The 21,868-nt window shown below is 36.2% G+C and overlaps 1 protein-coding gene and 1 pseudogene across 1 annotated transcript in view; one reads left to right on the forward strand and one right to left on the reverse strand.

The window, feature by feature from the left end:
- Positions 1–21,868, reverse strand: part of MICU3 (mitochondrial calcium uptake family member 3) — a 101,943-nt gene that overhangs the window by 61,446 nt on the left and 18,629 nt on the right. The gene's annotated exons all lie outside the window — the stretch shown is intronic.
- LOC103681360 lies at positions 14,506–19,607 on the forward strand (annotated as a pseudogene).

The raw sequence follows: 21,868 nt of genomic DNA on the forward strand, positions 1-21,868 counted from the left end.
TGCTTCCTTCACTGCCTCTTCTCAATTTAGTGAGATAAATCATATAGTGCAATTACATACATTGGCACAACTCAAATGCAACATAAACTGGTAAAAAGTAAAAACCAATTTTCCCATGTTGATCCAGTATACTAGCCCAATCCTAAAACAGTCTAGCTATCATCAGCTGGGAGGAATGGGTTCATCTGGGCTGGAGACTGGGATAAGATGAAGAGCAGAACAGGAAATCAATACTTTGGTTGGCTTTATATTCTCTATTCTCTTCCACTGACTCATTTGTCTCTTCCTACTCAGATGCCATACTGTTTTAATTACTATAGCTTGTGGTTATGTTTTGGTATTCGGTAAAGCAAGATTTCATCTTATTATCAATCTTTTAAAAATATTCATAGTGATTGATATTCAAGTTTTTCCTCTAAGTGAACTTTGAAATCAATGTGTCAAATTCTATTTAAATAATCCTACTAGCATTTTGTTGGGGATGACATTCAATTTTGGTGTAATTTAGGAGACTTGATTTTTCCCATCTGGGAACATGGACATCTATTTATTGAGGTCTTCAACTATGTCTTTCAGTAAAGTTTTGCAGTTTTCTTCATGTAAGTTTTAAGTATTTTTGGTAGATTTTTGGTACATTTTATAGTTTCTGTGTAATTGTGAATTGTGAATGGAACTTTTTATTCCTGTTACATTTTCAACTGGTTATTTCTGATGAATGGGAATGCTAATGATTTTGGTATATTTGTACCCAATTACCTTTTTAAATTCCTTCATTCATTTTAATAACTTTTTTCCTTTGATTTTCTAAGTAACTAATCATACATTCTTTCATAATAAATGACAGTTGTAGCTTTTCCTGTTTAATATTTATACTTCATTTTCATTGCCTTAATTATGAGAGGTCTACATCTCTAAATATGATGTTGAACAGTTATCAGTAATAGTAAGCATAATTATCTTGTTCCATGTTTTGACGAGAATGCTTCTAATGAATTGCCATTAAATGCAATGTCTGCTGTTGGTTTAATCATTATCTTCTACCTTAAATCAGGAATGGGTACTGTTTTCCTTTGTTCACTGGAAATAAATGTGTTTAGAGTTAGACTGGTCTTCAGAGACCTTAGAGATCATCTGGTCCTCTTGTTTCTTTACCTTTTTTTACCAAAATATAAGCATAAATATGAGTCCCCAAACAAAAATTTAAGATGTGTTGGGCAAGTTCAAGCATAAATAGAAATCCTCAAACAAAAACTCAAAAGGTATTGGACAAAACTCAATGATTTATATTATCTTTTAACAACTTTTAGTTTCCAAGATGAATATTTATAATCAACTAATGAGCTAATATAAATTCATTCACTCGTCCAACAAATACTTGGTGTGTGTCTACTATATACAAATGAACTAATTATAAAATAATCAATTGGAAGATTACTTACTTTATCTAAAGCTGTTTTTAGAGACACATATGAGTAAGCTTGGTTTGCTCATGTTCTACCTATATATGCCCAGTCACTCTCAAACCTTCCAATTGTCCATATATTTCTTTCTCTGTGGAAAACAGACTATTTTCTTTTTTTTTAAGATTTTATTTATTTATTAGAGAGAAAGAGAGAGGGAGAGAGAGAGAATGAGTGGGGAAGGGGCAGAGGGAGAGGGAGAAGCAGACTCCATGCTGAACAGGGAGCCTGAGGTGGGGCTTGATCCCAGGAACCTGGGATTGTGACCTGAGTTCAAAGCAAATGTGTAACCAACTAAGCCACCCAGGCTTCCCAAAACAGACTATTTTCTTAATGAAAGATCTAAGAGCACAGATGAAGAATTCAGGTTGTTTGTTTGTTTGTTTACTGTGGTACAGTTCTAACCACATTAAACTTTACAGTGTTTAGGAGGCTAATAAGGAGCAGTGGTCCATGAAGTTCAGCTAAGGATACCTGACTTGCTCCACTAGAATCCCTGAGGAAAGGGACAGCTTCAGACTAGTAGATTCCCAAAATATTAGAAGGAACTCTCAGGCCTTTAAAGGATTCAGCTTTGCTTTGAACTTCCCAAAGTTTAAAAAATCTAAACCTTCTGAAGTTCTAACATCACTATTATGAGCAATCAAAAACAAGAACCAATAAATAAAGGTGAAAAATGATATTTAAACCAGTTTACTAATCCTCTTGGCAGTCTTGCTTGCTTGCAAATGACAATGATCTTGTATCATGTTAATGTTCAGAGCATTTTTAAAAAACAAATACAGCCATTTCCCTGTAGCACACTAGTGTGAACCTATGGGTATAATCCTTATATTACAAGGAACAGGTGAAGTATACCAGTATTCACTGGCTGATCTAATTTAATACCTTTTTTGCTTACCGAAATCCAATATATCTTTCTAAAGTTAATGTCTAAAGTTTAAAATTAACCTAAACATTTTTCATTAATATGTACTGTTTCATTAAATAATACATTTTGCATCACAAATTCCCAATATAGAAAAACTCATCAATAAGTACAGTACACCTACGGTGAATGGAAAAACTAACTCAAAAGCAAAAAAAACAGAATTATATATATTTTGTTGTTAAAACATTAATTATTAAAATGAAAATCTCCATTATCAATCCAATATTATGTACTTAAAAAATAAGCCTTTCAAAAGTGGCAATACAATATAACTAGACCATTTGTCAACCACAGGAAAATACTGACAGAAGTTAATATAAGTCATGGTCATTTAAGAAAAATTCTTAATTTCCATAGGCTGACTGTCAAACTAAAAAACACCTATTTAGGAAGCTGAGGAAATGACAGCTTTTAAATTGTTCAGGAATATTAAAGAGAAAACCCTCAAGTTTTCTTATAGTGGCTACAGAGACATAGCCTCTTGAAGAACTTAGCTGGTGGGCACTAGATGCATGGACGGAGCTGAAGACTGGTTAGGCTTCTAAGAAAGAATTTCTCCAAAGTAGACACAACACAAAGTTTCCACGTTCCATCTTTTCTGGAGATGCTTCTTTTAAATGGCTCATGGTAAGGTGAAATCTTTTCTCTGCCTGTACCCCTGCCTTTGAAAGTTATTTGTTATTGTTATTATCAGCAGGCCCCACTGAAGAAGCTCTTAAATGCAGGGAGTCTGAAACATAATTTTTGTTAGGCAAGAAGGAGCACACCAAGCCACGAAGTATAGCTTATTAATTATTGGTTTTAAAAAATTTGCTCTAATTAAAATTTCTTAGAGATTAATTATAATTAATATTTGTACCCTGAATTCCTGTTTTCCCTGATATTTAGAAGAACCAGTCTTCACTGTGAGGACTCTGATACTGAAATAACGTCCTTGACTTCCTCTTCCTACAAGCATCCGTTGAAGATCCTTAAGCATTATTGCGGTATTTGTTTCACTTCAGTCTCTGAAACCAATCCTGTCCCATTCTGGAAGTAATCAAAGACTTTCAGGCCAGAGATTTCGGTGCTGGTGTCTGTCCTGCTCTGGAACCAAGAACTGAGCTTCTGATTTGCTTCCTATTATCAGAACCGATCCCTTATTTCCCAGTCTCAGTACTTATGTTCCTACCTGCCAACCTGTGCCTGAGGCCTTTGCTTAAATCCTTCAGTAGTTCCCCTGGGATTACAGTGCTTGCTTATCCACTCATCCCAGTGCTAGGTGTTACGCTGCTATTTATCAGGTCTCCTCCATGCTTTATTTTAGAGTGTCTGCTATAGAGATCTGCTAATTATCAACATATTCAATGGTTGTCTATTGCTAGTACCTCAAGAAACCAACTAAGCTAATACTAACCAACATCTAGTCCTAACCTGTTGGTAGAAACAAGAATGAGTCTAATTTCACTCTGTGCCTGAGATGAGCTCTGGGAACTATAGTGGTCTCTGAGCTATGGTCACCACCAGTAATATTTTAGATCAATTCAGCTTTTCATTTCTCTGGAAGTGAGAAACTTTTGCAGCTATTTCCAAGAAGATGAATCTCTGCTCCATAGCAAATAGTCTCTGTGATTCTTCCACTCAGACTCTCAGAAAGGAGACCTGCCAGAAAGCTTCTAGAGCCATGCCCTCTTATTGTATAAGATACTGCTCCAAATCAATCCTGATTAATCACATCCTTGTAATAATGTATCTGAAACTTTGACAACAGCGAGAGTATTGAGAGTTCCCCGGGAGTCAACATTGTACTTTAAATAAATCCTAGTTATTTTCTTTATACATCCCTGATATGTCACTTGTACTTCTTTCGCCCATTCATATTGGGTTGCAGTTATCTGTTTACATATCTGTCTCTGCCATTTAACCAGGAATTCCTTGAGAGGAGTAGTAGTCATTATGTTTACAAGAACTTCACCAGTGATGAACGTAATGCCTGGCACATCTAAGAGGCTTGGTAAATGATTATTGTGTGAATAAACAAATGCTTGTGGATGAAAACAAAACTGGCAACGGGGTAATAAAGAACCAAAGGGATACTGAGTCTGGGTCAGGTGGTAGACAAAGACAAACAAAAGAGAAGCTTCTGATTCCAAACTAGGAATTTAGAGTGAGATAATAAAAGGTAATCTAAAGTTTTAGTGAGAAAGACATGGCGTAATTTGTGGGTATCTTTTTTAAAAGTTGTTCAAACACATCTTTAAAACTAATGTTGGGGGGGATGCCTGGGTGGCTCAGTTGGTTAAGCATCTGCCTTCGGCTCAGGTCATGATCCCAGGGTCCTAGGATCGAGCCCCATGTCGGGCTCCCTGGCGGGGAGCCTGCTTCTCCCTCTCCCGCTCCTTCTGCTTGTGTTCTCTCTCTCTGTCAAATAAATAAATAATGTTTAAAAACAAACAAACAAACTAATATTGGTAAATGCTTAAGTTTAGCTATTGCAATAAGAAGGCATATGAGATTTATTTTTCATTTTATTAGTTTAATACAGTAAAAATTCTGCTTAAATGAATCTCTTCTTAAGTTGGGATGCAGGCAAAAGTTAATTTGTTGCTTAAGATTTAAAATGTGGAGCACTCAATTCTCACCCCTCCCAAGTGATTGCAATATATAAAAACTACATACGTAGATTTTTTTCATAGTTAGATTTTAAAAGGGTTCTATGTACTTCAAATTTTAAAGTACAACTGACCCTTGAACAGCACAGGTTTTTACTGCACATGCCCACTTACATAATTTTTTTCAATAAATACAGTCCTGTAAATGTACAGTTTAATAAGTACAGTTCTGTAAATGTACATTCTCTTATGATATTCTTAACGTTTTCTTTTCTCTAGCTTACTTTTTGCAAGAACACAGAATACATATAACATACAAAATATGTATGCGTTAATGCACTACTTACGTTACTAGTAAGGCCTTCCAATTAACAGTAGGCTATTGGTAGTTTTTGGACGAGTCAAAAGTTATTAGGGGTTTTCAACTGGAGGGGTGGTGATGTCCCCAACTTCTTCATTCTTCAAGGGTCAATTATAATTACAATGTTACTAGCTACATATTACCTCACTTAGCTTCTTTCAGTTATATAGTACCAATTCTCTTCTACAATAAAGAATAATTTTTGCTTCTATAATATATTGCTTCAAAAAGGATTAATGAAATTCACAAATTTTTTGAAAGGAATAAGAACAAATGAACAGTACATTTAGTGAGAATTTTATCAGTATATGAATTAGGGAAGGCCAGACAGAGAAGAATATAGCTTTTCAAATTTGAATGAATAGTGGTAGTTATAACAAAGAAGTACTTTATTGTTGGAGAAAAAGACAAATACAAATATGATTTGGAGGATGCTCAAATTTGGTAGATTACCCTTTTTCCTACATGAAGGATTGCAGGAGGGTACAGCAGTAGAGGGAAGAGAAGCCAGAACAGAAAAAGTAGGGGAAATAGAGCATATGATTTATTTGGCACAATCCTGAACCAAGTATAAGACCCAGACTGTGATATCGGCCAGGAATACAGGTGATACACAGTGGTTCAAGCAGCAGGCAAATTGGCTTAAGACCATTATTCAAAGCGGAGGGTATGTGTTGTGGTGACCGCTGTGTGTTGTGTAAGACTGATGAATCACACACCTGTACCCCTGAAACAAATAATACATTATATGTTAATTTAAAAAAAGACAGTAAAAATTATTTACCTCTTCTTCTTATTATTATTATTAATAAATTATTATTTATCTTATGGTCTATTCATCTCTTCCCAAAGAGAACCTGGATTCAGAAAGAAGAAATTTAATCCCTGGAAAACTGGCATAAGGCCACTGGGGTATAAGATAGGAATCCATAAGACTAGGACTAAATCACAGAGATCACTTCCATTAATAATGTCAAAAGTGGCCAATTAGCCATTAAGCTCCTTTGTCTTAGTGCCTATGGTCAGGCTGAAGCTACAGGTCTGCAGTTAGGTGAACTTTCATACCAGAAGAATATAGGAGACCAATCCATCTGATGAAATTAATTTACCTTCATCAAAAAATAATTATTTTATCCCTTCTCAGTGATCAAAGCCTTCAACAATTATTCTTTATTGTATTAGACAGTATAGGCTAAATTCCTCAAATATAATGGCTCAAACACAACAGAAGGGTGTTCATTTCTCTCTTATAAGAGCCCAGAGAGGACATTCTGGGACTAGGGTTGCAGAGTGGGATCAGGGAACTTCTGCTTCAGCAACTCAGGGTGATGCCATTATCAATTCAGGTGGGGGAGGCAGCAAGCAAGAAGTTCATGTGATAAGCTTTTATTGGCCAGGCCTAGAAGTGGTATAAATCACTTCTGCTCACATTCAGTTGAAGAGAACTTAGTCACATGGCCACACTTAAATGCAAGGGATGATGGAAAATGAAAAACTAGGCATCTACAAACCTAAGTATTAGGGGGAAGAGAAGAGAATAGGTCAACAGTTTGCAGTCTGTCGTACCAACTTTGGGTATCAATGACCCATGGAATATAAAGGACGAGGGAGAAAAATATTAGAATTTTATGTAAGTTTAACAAAGACTTGGAGAAATTCACTTCCAAAACAAACCACATCTGTAGGATTGGAAGCCTCACAGGAGCTAACACTTCCAAATCACTTTCATCAATTTTTCAGGAAATACTAAACTGCTATGATTCACCCAGGTTGAGAGTTCCACGTATTTTATCTTCTGCATTCTGTATCTCTCTGAAAGTCTTAGACACAGCCACTATTGACTTGAAGTTTAACGTTTGCATTTGCATTCTCCCTAGCTCTGTTTTTCCAAATTTAGCAAAATGCTTCTGTATCTCTGACCTTTTCACAAAACACTGCAGTGAGATTAAGAAAACACTGGGTCTGCATGTTCTAGGACACAAAACAGGTCTCAACCGATACCAAAAGATTGAAATTATCCCCTGCATATTCTCAGACCACAACGCTCTGAAATTGGAACTCAACCACAAGGAAAAATTTGGAAGAAACTCAAACACTTGGAGACTAAGAACCATCCTGCTCAGGAATGACTCGATAAACCAGGAAATCAAAAATCAAATTAAACAATTTATGGAGACCAATGAGAATGAAAATACAACAGTCCAAAACCTATGGGATACTGCAAAGGCAGTCCTAAGGGGGAAATACATAGCCATCCAAGCCTCACTCAAAAGAATAGAAAAATCTAAAATGCAGTTTTTATATTCTCACCTCAAGAAGCTGGAACAGCAACAGAGGGACAGGCCTAATCCACGCACGAGGAAGCAGTTGACCAAAATTAGAGCTGAAATCAATCAAGCAGAAACCAGAAGTACAGTAGAGCAGATCAACAGGACTAGAAGCTGGTTCTTTGAGAGAATCAATAAAATTGACAGACCACTGGCAACACTTATCCAAAAGAAAAGAGAAAGGACCCAGATTATTAAAATTATGAATGAAAAAGGAGAGGTCACGACGAACACCATTGAAATTGGAAGGATTATTAGAAATTTTTATCAACAGCTATATGCCAATAAACTAAGCAATCTGGAAGAGATGGAATCCTTCCTGGAAACCTATAAACTACCAAGATTGAAACCGGAAGAAATTGATTCCTTAAACAGGCCAATTAATTATGAAGAAATTGAGTCAGTGATAAACAACCTTCCAAATAACAAAACTCCAGGCCCGGACGGTTTTCCTGGGGAATTCTACCAAACATTCAAAGAAGAAATAATACCTATTCTCCTAAAGCTATTTCAAAAAATAGAAACAGAAGGAAAGCTACCAAACTCATTCTATGAGGCCAATATTACCTTGATCCCCAAACCAGGCAAAGACCCCCTCAAAAAGGAGAATTACAGACCGATTTCCCTAATGAATATGGACGCCAAAATCCTCAACAAGATACTTGCTAATAGAATCCAACAGTACATTAAAAGGATTATCCATCACGATCAAGTGGGATTCATACCTGGGATGCAAGCGTGGTTCAATATTCGCAAATCAATCAGCGTGATACATCATATCAACAAGAAAAGACTCAGGAACCATATGATCCTCTCAATCGATGCCGAAAAAGCATTTGACAAAATACAGCATCCTTTCCTGATTAAAACCCTTCAGAGTGTAGGAATAGAAGGTACATTTCTCAATCTCATAAAAGCCATCTATGAAAAGCCTACTGCAAATATTATTCTCAATGGGGAAAAGCTGGAAGCCTTTCCCTTAAGATCAGGAACTCGACAAGGATGCCCACTCTCGCCACTATTATTCAACATAGTACTAGAAGTCCTTGCAACAGCAATCAGACGACAAAAAGGGATCAAAGGTATTCAAATTGGCAAAGAAGAAGTCAAAATGTCTCTCTTTGCAGATGACATGATACTCTATATGGAAAACCCAAAAGAAGCCACTCCCAAACTATTAGAAGTTATAGAGCAATTCAGTAACGTGGCGGGATACAAAATCAATGCTCAGAAATCAGTTGCATTTCTATACACGAATAACGAGACCGAAGAAAGAGAAATTAGGGAATCCATCCCATTTACAATAGCACCAAAAACCATACGTTACCTTGGAATTAACTTAACCAGAGACGTAAAGGACCTATATTCTAGAAACTATAAATCACTCTTGAAAGACATTGAGGAAGACATAAAAAGATGGAAAGATATTCCATGCTCATGGATTGGAAGAATTAACATAGTTAAAATGTCCATGCTACCCAGAGCAATCTACACTTTCAATGCTATCCCGATCAAAATACCGAGGACATTTTTCAAAGAACTGGAACAAATAGTCCTTAAATTTGTATGGAAACAGAAAAGGCCCCGAATCTCCAAGGAACTGTTGAAAAGGAAAAACAAAGCTGGGGGCATCACAATGCCGGATTTCGAGCTGTACTACAAAGCTGTGATCACAAAGACAGCATGGTACTGGCACAAAAACAGACACATAGACCAATGGAACAGAATAGAGAGCCCAGAAATGGACCCTCGGCTCTTTGGGCAACTAATATTTGATAAAGCAGGAAAAAACATCCGGTGGGAAAAAGACAGTCTCTTCAATAAATGGTGCTGGGAAAATTGGACAGCTACATGCAAAAGAATGAAACTTGACCACTCTCTCACACCATACACAAAAATAAACTCCAAATGGATGAAAGACCTCGATGTGAGACAGGAATCCATCAAAATTCTAGAGGAGAACATAGGCAGCAACCTCTACGACATCGGCCAAAGCAACCTTTTTCATGACACATCCCCAAAGGCAAGAGAAACAAAAGATAAAATGAATTTATGGGACTTCATCAAGATTAAAAGTTTCTGCACAGCCAAGGAAACAGTCAGAAAAACTAAGAGGCAGCCCACGGAATGGGAGAATATATTTGCAAATGACACTACAGATAAAGGACTGGTATCCAAGATCTACAAAGAACTTCTCAAACTCAATACACGAGAAACAAATAAACAAATCAAAAAATGGGCAGAAGATATGAACAGACACTTTTCCAATGAAGACATACAAATGGCTAACAGACACATGAAAAAATGTTCAAAATCATTAGCCATCAAGGAAATTCAAATCAAAACCACACTGAGATACCACCTTACGCCAGTTAGAATGGCAAAAATAGACAAGGCAAGAAACAACAATTGTTGGAGAGGATGTGGAGAAAGGGGATCCCTCCTACATTGTTGGTGGGAATGCAAGTTGGTACAGCCACTCTGGAAAACAGTGTGGAGGTCCCTTAAAAAGTTAAAAATTGAGCTACCCTATGATCCAGCCATTGCACTACTGGGTGTTTACCCCAAAGATACAGACGTAGTGAAGAGAAGGGCCATATGCACCCCAATGTTCATAGCAGCAATGTCCACAATAGCTAAATCGTGGAAGGAGCCGAGATGCCCTGCAACAGATGACTGGATTAAGAAGTTGTGGTCCATATATACAATGGAATATTACTCAGCTATCAGAAAGAACGAGTTCTCAACATTTGCTACAACATGGACGGCACTGGAGGAGATAATGCTAAGTGAAATAAGTCAAGCAGAGAAAGACAACTATCATATGATTTCTCTCATCTATGGAACATAAGAACTAGGATGATCGGTAGGGGAAGAAAGGGATAAAGAAAGGGGGGGGTAATCAGAAGGGGGAATGAAACATGAGAGACTATGGACTATGAGAAACAAACTGAGGACCTCAGAGGGGAGGGGGGTGGGGGAATGGGATAGACCGGTGATGGGTAGTAAGGAGGGCACGTATTGCATGGTGCACTGGGTGTTATACACAACTAATGAATCATCGAGCCTTACATCGGAAACCGGGGATGTACTGTATGGTGACTAACATAATATAATAAAAAATCATTAAAAAAAAAAAAAAAGAATGAAAACACTGGGTCTGGTCCTCCATCCTTAAATATTGAGAGATGTCTAGTGTAAACAGATGTTTTGTGTTCCACCTCCACAGCCCTATCCACATTAGCTATGGGAGGCTAAACAGTAATTACCGTCCTACGGCTTAATTTACAAAATCTGAATTGAACCGTCTGTAGGAAAAAATATAATGGTCTTCAAATTTTTGCTCTACAATTTTAAAACTGAGTTATTCTCAAACTAAATTTGATGACAGATTGTTATACTCAAAATATTTTTAAAAAGCCCTAAAAACTCTAAATCTAAAATCCAAGTAACAGAGAAAAATAAACTGAAAATTCATATATATAAACTTAAGTTTTATTTTCAAATTCTAACAGCTTCATTTCTTTCTTTAATATAGTAAAATTCACTTTGAAAAGAAAGTATCATCAAACTTCAAAATAATGAAACCATAGCATGTGTGACTGACAAATATTAACTATTAAATATAATATAATTATGGTTTCTTAGCTTCATATGGGCCTATTCTAAATAGATATGTTAAAATTTTTATAGTGTTATTTTTCACAGATTAGGAGAATACAGACATTTAAGTTTAAGGGAAGGCATCACTGCAAAACTTTTAGACGTGGCATATTTTGTGAAGGAAATGGAATTTTTCATTTCAAAAAGATCTTCCACAACTGCTAATGAAAACTACCCAAGCACGGATCTCAGAGTTGGCACATAAATTATCTTATATTTAAGTGCAAGGCCACACAGCAGAAAAATGAAATCACAGACATCTAAAGGTAAAAGAGAATTTAAGTTTGCCTTTTCACTTTATTCCTTCTCGGAAATTACATTTTATACCTCCTAGGAAATTATTTTATGGGAATCGCTTAACATTCTTTTCAAGTTTACTAAAAATGTTTAGGGGAATTTTCCTTCTAGCTCTAGAAAGCTCTATCTTTTCTGTTTTACTGAAAAATTGTGAGCTACATTTTAATCTCAGTTTTCCTATTTATAAAAATGGAGAGTTTACATGGAAATAAAAATTTCAAACACAGCTGTAAAACAAAATACAAAATGTTTTAATAAAAATAAGTAATGATCATTCTCAGGTAACTTTGTAGAACCTCTAAGTCATGCTAACATGAGCAAGATGAACGGTTTAAGAAGTGGGAGAAATAATAAAATCTACATTTTTTAATTATCTCATCTTTCCAAAAGAAATAAAAATATTGTGTCAGTGCAATTATCTTCTTTGGAATTTCCAAACTCAGACCTTTGCAACTAGAACTTAGATGTTACTTCTTAAGGTAGTGAAACAAGGGCCTTCAGGCAACACAGTACATCATTATCCTTCCTATGAATAACAGAAAGCAAAGGTTCACTGCCAAGGCACAGTCTCATGTTACATCAGGTCAGCAATTCGAAAATTTACTCTGTGGTAAGGTCTGATTTTCCCAGGGAGGCAAGATTAAATTCCAGATAAAGGATTCACTACTTGACAATTAGAGAAACTGATGCCTACAAGCTGATAATACCCTAAAGAGGTAACTTGAAACAATTATATCAATTATCTAAACACTGTATAATGTATTACCTTTTAGCAGGTGAGAAACAGAGCCATGAGAATGAAAAATGGAAGAAGGAAAAATAAAAACCATTTGTATTAGCCAACATTATTTTGATTACTCATCCTTATTACTTTCTTTAAAAATTGTTTGATATTAAATCAAACCAATACTAATTTTTAAAAATAAAGAATGAGCATTTATTCGATTTCATGTAGGAAGCTGAGCATTTGTTATTATGTCTTACCTGATATTGGCAACAGGGCTAACATTTTTATAAAACACCAAAGAGCAAAAATCTTTTAGATTTAGATTTTTAGTTATATTATTTGGATAAGAATCTTATGACATTCTATTCACATCTATTTTTATTCCAGCTAAAAAGATGTTCACGGAAGTATTACAATTGGCTTTCTCAAATGGCTTCAGGCTCATTTACAAGCTTCTAAGAAGATAAAAGCGGTAACATTTTCTTTGCCTGTTGGGTGGTTGAAAGGTTAAATATCAAATTTCAGTGTGGGAAAATCCCAAGTACTCTAGGTGAAATGTTTTGATGCTAGGTAAACGTGTCCATATAGAAATACACACAGTCTGAAGACCCGCCAATAGTATTTCCCTGGCTGAGATCAAATAGGAAAAAAAAAAAAAGTTGTAAAAATTAAAAAAAAAAAATGTAACTGACCACTTACTCTAAAGTCTCCATTTGTATTGTTATAGTAGCTTACGTTGTAAGTTTACAAAGTACTTTCACAAATATCACCTCAATATTGAAAGGAGGATGATGTGAGTAAGAGTTAATCTAAGAAGGCAGTATGCATAGTGGTTTAGTGTGTATCTCTCATCTCCTCTTACCTATTCAAAGCCTTTGCTCCAGCAATACCTCCCTTGCCCTGCCTATCTCCCTATTTTTCCCTCTTCTGAATACTTCCCTTCGGCATACACATGTTGGCATTCCTTCAGTCTTAGAAGGCTTCCTGTCCCACTTCTCCATTTAGCTACTCTTCCCTTGCCCCCCGCTTTTGTCTCTAGCATTAATTTCCTGTCTCTCATTTCCTTTACTTCCGGAGGTGCTCCCCTCTACCACTCCACTAAAACTGCCTATCAAGGTCATCGGTGACCTCTTTGTTGCTCAATTCAAAGGTTAATTCTCAGTTTGCATCTTATAGCATCTGACACAATCAATAACTCTTTTTTCCTTAAAATAATTTTCCCAGTTTCCAAGACATCACTTTCCTGATTTTCCTTTTACTCCTCTAGCACTCGTACTCCTGCTGGTACTTCTCTGCCAGTCCTCCGACCTCGTCTCTTTTTAAAATCTATAATTACTTCTTTGATGATCTCATCTGGCCTTTACATATTATAAATATATTGACAAATATAAAATTTATACATCTAGTCTTCTGAAATAATATAAATTCCACAAAGGCAGGAATTTTTAAGGGGTACACTTCAGTTTCCCCAGTTTCTGGCTTGTAGCAAGTTCTTCAATATTTGCTAAATAAATGGATGCCATGAAAGTGGTTGTGAAACTTACTACAATTGTTAAAAAATGATTCCTTTAAAAATTAAAGCATATTAAAAATCAATAATTATCTGGCATTAATGTAACTAACTTCAGAATTGTGGGGTAGAGAAGGCAATACAGTCAAACACGTTCAATAATTTGTCTTGTATGTGTAACCACTTGAAGACTCGAAACAGGATGTATAACTTTCAAGCCACTAGAGAGAGAAAAGAGGGGGGAAAAAAGGACCAATCTAATGTCAGGGCATAAAGAGAAAAAAATTACACATGCTCACGTAATACAGCAAAAAATAGATGCAGATACGTCAATAAACATGAGTGGGTTAGACTCTCTCATTAAAAAAGAGTAAATGATATCATATTTTTAAGAAGCCATATAAACATTCCTTACAAGATTCAGAATTAAACATTGACCAAAATGTTTGAAAATACACAAAATTAAGGGCCAAAAGCATTAAATGGGACAAAGAAAAATTCACCAAGAAGATATTACACACATAAAACAAACCAACTTAAAATTATATGATGGAAAACCTGTTAGAAAAATGCAACTTGACCAATTCACAATCATGCTTGAAATGTGAATATATCTTTACTAGAAATAGGTAGATCAAATGAAGAAACCATGTAAGAAAAAGAATCTGTGTAACAAAACAGGTAAGATGCTTATTTGTTTTTAACAAACCAAATATAAACTGACCATATGTTAGTCTTCACAAAAATATCAATAAGATAAAAATGTGGAAGTTATATAGATTCAATGAAATATTCACATGGAAGAGACAATAAAAAGAATAAGCTTGCCATCCTAAATAATAATTTTTTCTAATATAAAATAATTTTTATGAAATGTATAAAATATAATTTATTATAGAGTAATGAATATAAATTTACCAGGAGTACTTGTATCAATATAGATAAATTTCTTAAATATAATATTAAATAAAATACAAATTATAAAAGAACACTATAAAATAAGTATATATTATTCTGGGGTACACTCATTTATAATAAAATTATGAAAACATGCATAGAAATGATAAAAATCAAATTTAGAACAGTGTTTATCTCTGGAGAAGAAAGAATTATGATAGAGGTGTATATATTGATGGTTTATTTTTTAAGCTGTCAGTGCATATATAGTTATGCATTATATTATCTATTTATTCTATTTTTGAAAGTTGGATATATATTGTTTTAAAAAGAAAACATTTAGGTTTTATTCCTTGCCTCATATGAAAAAATGCTAAAATTTATCAGCAAAGAAATTAACATAAAAAAGACCACTTTGGAAAATTTGAGATATACTACTATACAATTAGACAATTCTTAGGTTAAAGAAGAAATGAAAACTGAGATTACAAGTTTTTGAAAATAAATGACATTTAGGGACTCACAAACAGCAATCTGTGTAATATGGTCAAAGCCATTACTGACATGGGAAAATTAATATCCTTAAATATATTTTTTAAAAATAAGAATTTAAAGTAAATGTATGTATTCAACTCAAGAAGCCAAAGAAAGGATAAGATAAATTTGAAGAAAACAGAAGAGAATAATCAATAAAGATAAAAGCAGTAGACAAAACAATAAAAGGTAAATGAATTTAATTTTAAAAAGTAGTATTTGAAAAGACCAATAAAATAGACAAACCCCTATCAAATCTGATTTAAGAACTGAAAATGAAATAAACAATATTGAACATAAATTACAGTATATAAAGAGTTTGGGAGAATACCCAATTATAAGACAAGAATCAGAAATCTATATTTATTGATAATAGTAACATTTTAATATAATAATCAGTTTAAGAGGCCAGAACAATAGGGACAGTATGGTTACATCTGTGTTACAAAGAAAATGATATATGTGTTTAAGTTTATAGGTCTGTAAATATATTTTAAGGGCCTAAGATGAGAGAAAACACTTATGACCTACAAAATAAGAACAGGATTTAATTTTTATATATCCTAGAAATCAATAAGTTAAAAAAAAATGGCAGAAGATATTAAAAGGCAATTCCTAGGAAACAATAAACAAGCAAAAAATTCTCTACCTCACCAGCAATCATAGAAATGGAATTTATAACGATCAAGATAAATCATTTTTTCACACTCAAATTGGAAACAATTAAATTTGATAATATTAAATGAAGGAGACGCTAGAAGTCCATCACAATTGCTGACAGAAATATATTTTGATGCAACCATTTTAAAGAACAATTCAATAGTTGCTATTAAAACCCAGTAGCTATGGACCTAGGAATGTAACATGTGCGTCTACACAGAAACCTGGATATTCACTGCAGCACTGTGTCTAATAGTGAAAAAACAGAAACATTCAAAATTCCCATCAGTGAGATAATAGTTAAATAAATTATGGCACATCAATAAGTAGTAGTCCGTGGCCATTAAAAAGGATATGGTAGATCAGGAGGTGGTACTAGTGTAAGATTCATGGGACACATAGCTCGGTGGAAAAAAAACAAGTTATGAAAGAATGGGTAAAAAAAAAAAAGACAGAAACCAACATCATGCTTTAAAGAAACATACACACACGTATAGACTTTAGAGAAAGCTGTGGAATTCTGTATTATTTTTTAAAAAGCAAACAGCACATATATTATTAGCCTCATTTTACAGAAGAGTTACTAGCCTAGTCTAGAGAAGCCTTCATCATGGTCATACAGAAAGGAACTGAGTCTACAACCAAATCCAGTGTTCTTCCACATTACACAACTTGGCATCTTGGAATAAAAGTGCATTGGTTTTGTAATCCTTCAGGCATATGTTCAAATGCCAACTTCACCACTTCCTAGTTAGGTAACCTTGGGAAAAATAATCTCTCTGAACTTCAGCATTTTCAACTGTAAAAAATGGGCAAATAAATACTAACTCCACAAACTGTAAAGATTAAATGAAAACTAAATGAGAACATTTCCTTCTCCATTGGCCAATACAAGCAGTTCATCAAGAGTGTCTACTCTGTTGATCAGCAGGGTCCACAAACAGTCTTTGGCAGCTCAGCTCCATGTATAAAATTTGATGTATCAAATGCTTCTGTGGTACTATAAGTTGGGAGTTCTCTAAATGTGTCCATGATGATAAAACTATTCCAACGGCCTGGCATTTCCTTGAGGCTCCCATCTGCCTCTACCACCTTTCTCTCAGTCTTCCTGGCTCAGTTCCAAACATCTAGATTATATGGTATGTGGTATTCTATTTATTTCTTGAGAGTGAGGGCTGACCCTTCATGACAAAATTTCTAGCTATGCCCTGAGCCACTGTCTTCTAGGCCTGGCTACAAGACTCCCAAGAAAGTTTTCTAAACTGCAACTGAAAGAAATAAACATAACACATCATTAATAGTTCAGACTATTTTACTCTAAATGAATCACCTTGAACTTACCCAACTGTATTAGTTAGCTTGGGCTGCCATTACAAAATACCATAGAATGGATGGCTTAAACAACAGAAATTTATTTTCTCATAGTTCTAGAAGTTACAAGTCCAAGATCAAGGTGCCAGCATATTAAGTTTCTGGTGAGAACTCTCTTTCTGGCTTGCAGGTGGCACCTTCTTTCTGTATCCTCACATGGCCTTTCCCCTATGTGTGGGCACATTAAGGAAGTGTGAGTGAGCGCCCTGATATCTTTTCTTATAAGGACAATAATCCTATCAGATCAGGAGCCTACCTTTATGACCTCGTTTAACCTTATGACTTCCTTAGAGATCCCATTTCCAAATACAGCCACACTAGAGTTTAGAGCTTTAATGTATGAATTTTGGGGGGACACAAACATTCAGTCCGTAACACCAACCATAGCATGACTCTTATGCCCTTTTCCTCTACTCCTTTATACAGGTCTTAAAAATGTTCTGGCAGGTCATTTCCCTCAAGCTGGAATTTTATTGTCTGGAAGAACTTGAATATCTGGAGATTTCACTATGTACCCTCTCTTTTGGATCCTTTAGAAACAAACAAACAAACAAATAAACATAAAGTAAGATCAGGCCTAGGGTCCTTGGCCTTCTTATACTCCAGCGAAAGTGTTTCCAGCTTACCAGTCATAACTTGCAGTTCCCTGCCCACCAACCAGCCTTAGCCTACTTGCATCACTGTGGGGGATCTCCTGATGCCAGTTTTATCCCATGATTCCCTGTCTGTCAACACTGGCCCAATGCACACCACAGGCAGCTTCCAGGTTGCCAGTCCTAGCTTATGTTTTCCTGTCTGCCAGCCTCAGCCCAGTAACTGTGGAAAAAAGCTCTAGCTGTGAATACACCTCTTCTAACAAGGCTTAAATCCCAACCTAGGGAGGGAGCTGCCCTTCCAAGTTTGTTCTTTCCTGAGGTTCTCTCCTTCAGCCCTAGAATATTCTTCTGAATTTTGATTCCTTCTTAGTAGATAACTGCTGTCAATAGTGAACAAATCTTCATATTGAACCTTATCTGTTCAAATTACTGTGTGGTTTCCATCTTCTGATTGGCCCCTGACACAGAAGAGCTTGAGACGAGTGTCCCTGGGTGTTTCACAGTGCTGCCCCCTACGAACAAGCAGAACAGAGGCACACCAGAGTCAGAGAAAGAAGGCTCTTCTGCCTATAGTGTCCCTGCTGCACACTCTACCAGCAAAAGAGAAATGTTTGCTAGTTCCAACACCAGGATTACAAGCAGGGCAATGAAGGGTAGATTTGAAGCTGAGGCAATAATCTGACACCTAGCATTGTAACCTTGCTGCCATCCATACACAAAAGTCCCTATTTAACTACATTTTTTAAAAAAGTTAACACATACCAAGACCTTCCTATGCGCTTGATCATTTTAAGCTCTCTTAATAATCCTGTAATATGGGAACCATTACTATCCCTACTTTACAGATGGGGGAAATGTAAATTTAATTAGCTTTGGCAAGGATCCTAAGTAAAAGAGCTGAGATTCAAATCTAGGTATTCTGACTCCTAAGACCACACTCTCAACCACAATGCTATATTAACTTTTGTTTCTATTATTAAGACAAAACAAGTTTTAAAATGTGAAGAGATCTGTTCCTTTCCAGGAGGCCATTTCCCCCACCGGTCTGACACACTGTTAGTGTGGCACTGTTTCCTCTCATGCACTTGGGTGCTGCTCTGAGCAGTATCACCCTTTAGACCAGAAAGCTGGTGGGCACTGAGGAAGAAACAAAATGAGAAGAAAGTGGAGGAGGTGCTACAGGATGAGGAAGAAGAATACGTGATGTAAAAATTTCCCGAACAACGAGTGGAAAAGGCAAAGTGGAGTACCTCCTAAAGTGGAGGGGGTCCTCAGCTGTGGATGACACATGGGAACCAGAAGAGAAGCTGGGCTGCCCTGACCTCACTGCCAAGTTCCTATAGTCACAGATAACAGGATATGGGACAGAAAAATTATAGGAAGGCAAGCGCAAAATTGACTCTGATTCTGAAAATAAGGGAGAGAACAAACCAAAGAAGAAGAGTCAGAAAAGCCATGAGGCTTTGCCCAGGGACTGGAGCTGGAGCAGACTGTTGGAGCTACAGACTATATGCTCTTGATGAAATGGAAAATATCTAATGAGGATGACCTGGTCCCTTCCAAGGAAGCCAATGTCAAGTGTCCACAGCGAGGAGAGGGGTGTCATATCCTTCTATGAGGAAAGTCTGATGTGGCATTCCTACCTTTCAGAGGGTGGTGACAAAAAAAATGACAAGAATTAACTCTCCTAAGTACCAGCCCCTGTCACATCTGACTGTGGGTTTATTTATTTATTTATTTATTTATTTTTAAAGATTATATTTATTTATTTGACAGAGAGAGACAGCCAGCGAGAGAGGGAACACAAGCAGGGGGAGTGGAAAAGGAAGAAGCAGGCTCATAGCGGAAGAGCCTGATGTGGGACTCGATCCCGCAACACCGGGATCAAGCCCTGAGCCGAAGGCAGACGCTTAACCGCTGTGCCACCCAGGCGCCCCGTGACTGTGGGTTTAAAGTGGAGAGGGAGGGAGTTCTACTTATCTTGACACCAAAGAAGCGGCTTGAGGAGATGTCCTTTGAAGAGTCAGTACAGAACTTAGAGCCGCCCAACTTTAAAGCTTTTCCAGCTGTGTAGTTTGCACACCCATCCCAGTGGAGGGGAAGGAGAAGTGCTGCAAGGCAGCTCATTGTGTACTTGGCTGAGAAAAGCCCAAGGTCTTCCATGAAGGACAAAACTTGCAGAATGGATATATGGGAGAGCAAACGATACTGTAGTTCTTCAAAAAGCATCTCCACAACACACAGCCTGCTTTCCAAAAGTGTTAACTCTGCATTTTTACAGTGTAGCGTGTATGTAGTTTTAGGGGATCGTTGGTGTACTATTTAGGGGTAGGAGTAGGAAGGAAGGGAGACAGGTAGCACCATTTTTGTTAAAATCTGGGGCCTGAGTGGGAAAATGGTGAAACATTGGAAAGAACAACCTAATGATGATTTGGTTCCATGTCCAGATATTTTATCTTAAAAAAAAATGTCACTGGCAACCTAAATGAGGACTGTGAGAGACTGTTTAAAAGCTGTGAATACCTGAAACTTCTAAGTCAAGTTGTTCCCTGCCTGAGCTTAATGCTGTTCCCAACAAAGGACTATGCCAGTTAATAAGTCACCAGCTGCCATTTGTAGAATGGAAACTGGTTGAGAAGGGAAAGTTTTATTGGAACATACTCCAAGCAATTGTTCTTAGAGGTACTAACTCTTGATGTTGATACAACCCTTTCTTTTTCAATTATGAAGTTATTAATATCAGCTTGTTCAAGCAACTGGCTGAGGTATTTGGGGAGGGGAAGAGAGTGGTACAGAAGGCAGGAGAGTAGGGAAAGAAAGGCCCATGCTCTTACAATGGAAAACTCTTGGAGCCTCTCTGCTTTTTGAACTTTGAACTCCAAAACCATTGGTGGTGGCACTGACAATACAAGTTCACAGGATCACTTTAAGAGTTGAAGGATTTCAAAAGCCCTGGTCTCAGGAGAAGATTAATCTTATCAGTGGTTCACTTTAAAAGACAAAACAAAACAAAATTTCTTATAGTCTAAGAATTACCTAACACCCAAAATGCTGTCTTGAATTATGAGATCTATCAGTTCTCGACATTGTCTAGACCTGTACCTAAAAGTCCACTGTAAAATCTTTTTAGGCATGTGTTAGATTTCTGTGAAAACTTTGTTTAATTGTAAACTTTGTACCACATTGTGAGTTTTTGTCTTAAAACTATAGATTTAAAAAAAAGCGAAGAGAAACTATCAGAGGTTAATGATCGTCAATATTGCTATTAAAAAAGGCAGCACACTTAGATAGTATCTACCTCAAAGGAAGCTATAAACAAATATGTCAAAATGTTAACAAGTATTAATTCTGAATGCTGGAATATACAGTTAACCCTTGAACACAGGTTTGAACCACACAGGTCCATTGATCCATGGATTTTTTTTTTTTTGACAAATACAGTACAGTGCAGTAAATGTATTTTCTCTTCATTATGATCTTCTTAATACCATTTTCTTTTCTCTAGCTTATCTTGTTGTAAGAATAAAATAAAGTGTATGCATATTGTAATAATATGCATATAATATATACCACATACAAAATAGGTGTTAATCAACTGTTTATATTATCAGTAAGGCTTCTGGTAAACAGTAAGCTATTAATAGTTAAATGGAGGGGGGAGTCAAAAGTTATACATGGATTTTTTAACTACATAGGAGGTTGATGCCCATAGCCCTGCATTATTCAAGGGATAAATGCAGTATTTTATATACCTTTTAAATTTGACAAAAACAACTTTAAAAAGGGAATATAAGAAAAAAGCACTAAAAGGGGTGCCTGGGTGGCTCAGTCGTTAAGCATCTGCCTTCGGCTCAGGGTGTGATCCCAGGGTCCTGGGATCGAGCCCCGCATCAGGCTCCCTGCTCCACTGGGAGCCTGCTTCTTCCTCTCCCACTCACCCTGC

This window comes from Ursus maritimus, unplaced genomic scaffold (genome assembly GCF_017311325.1).
Source record: "Ursus maritimus isolate PB19 unplaced genomic scaffold, ASM1731132v1 scaffold_28, whole genome shotgun sequence".
Classification (NCBI taxonomy): domain Eukaryota; kingdom Metazoa; phylum Chordata; class Mammalia; order Carnivora; family Ursidae; genus Ursus; species Ursus maritimus.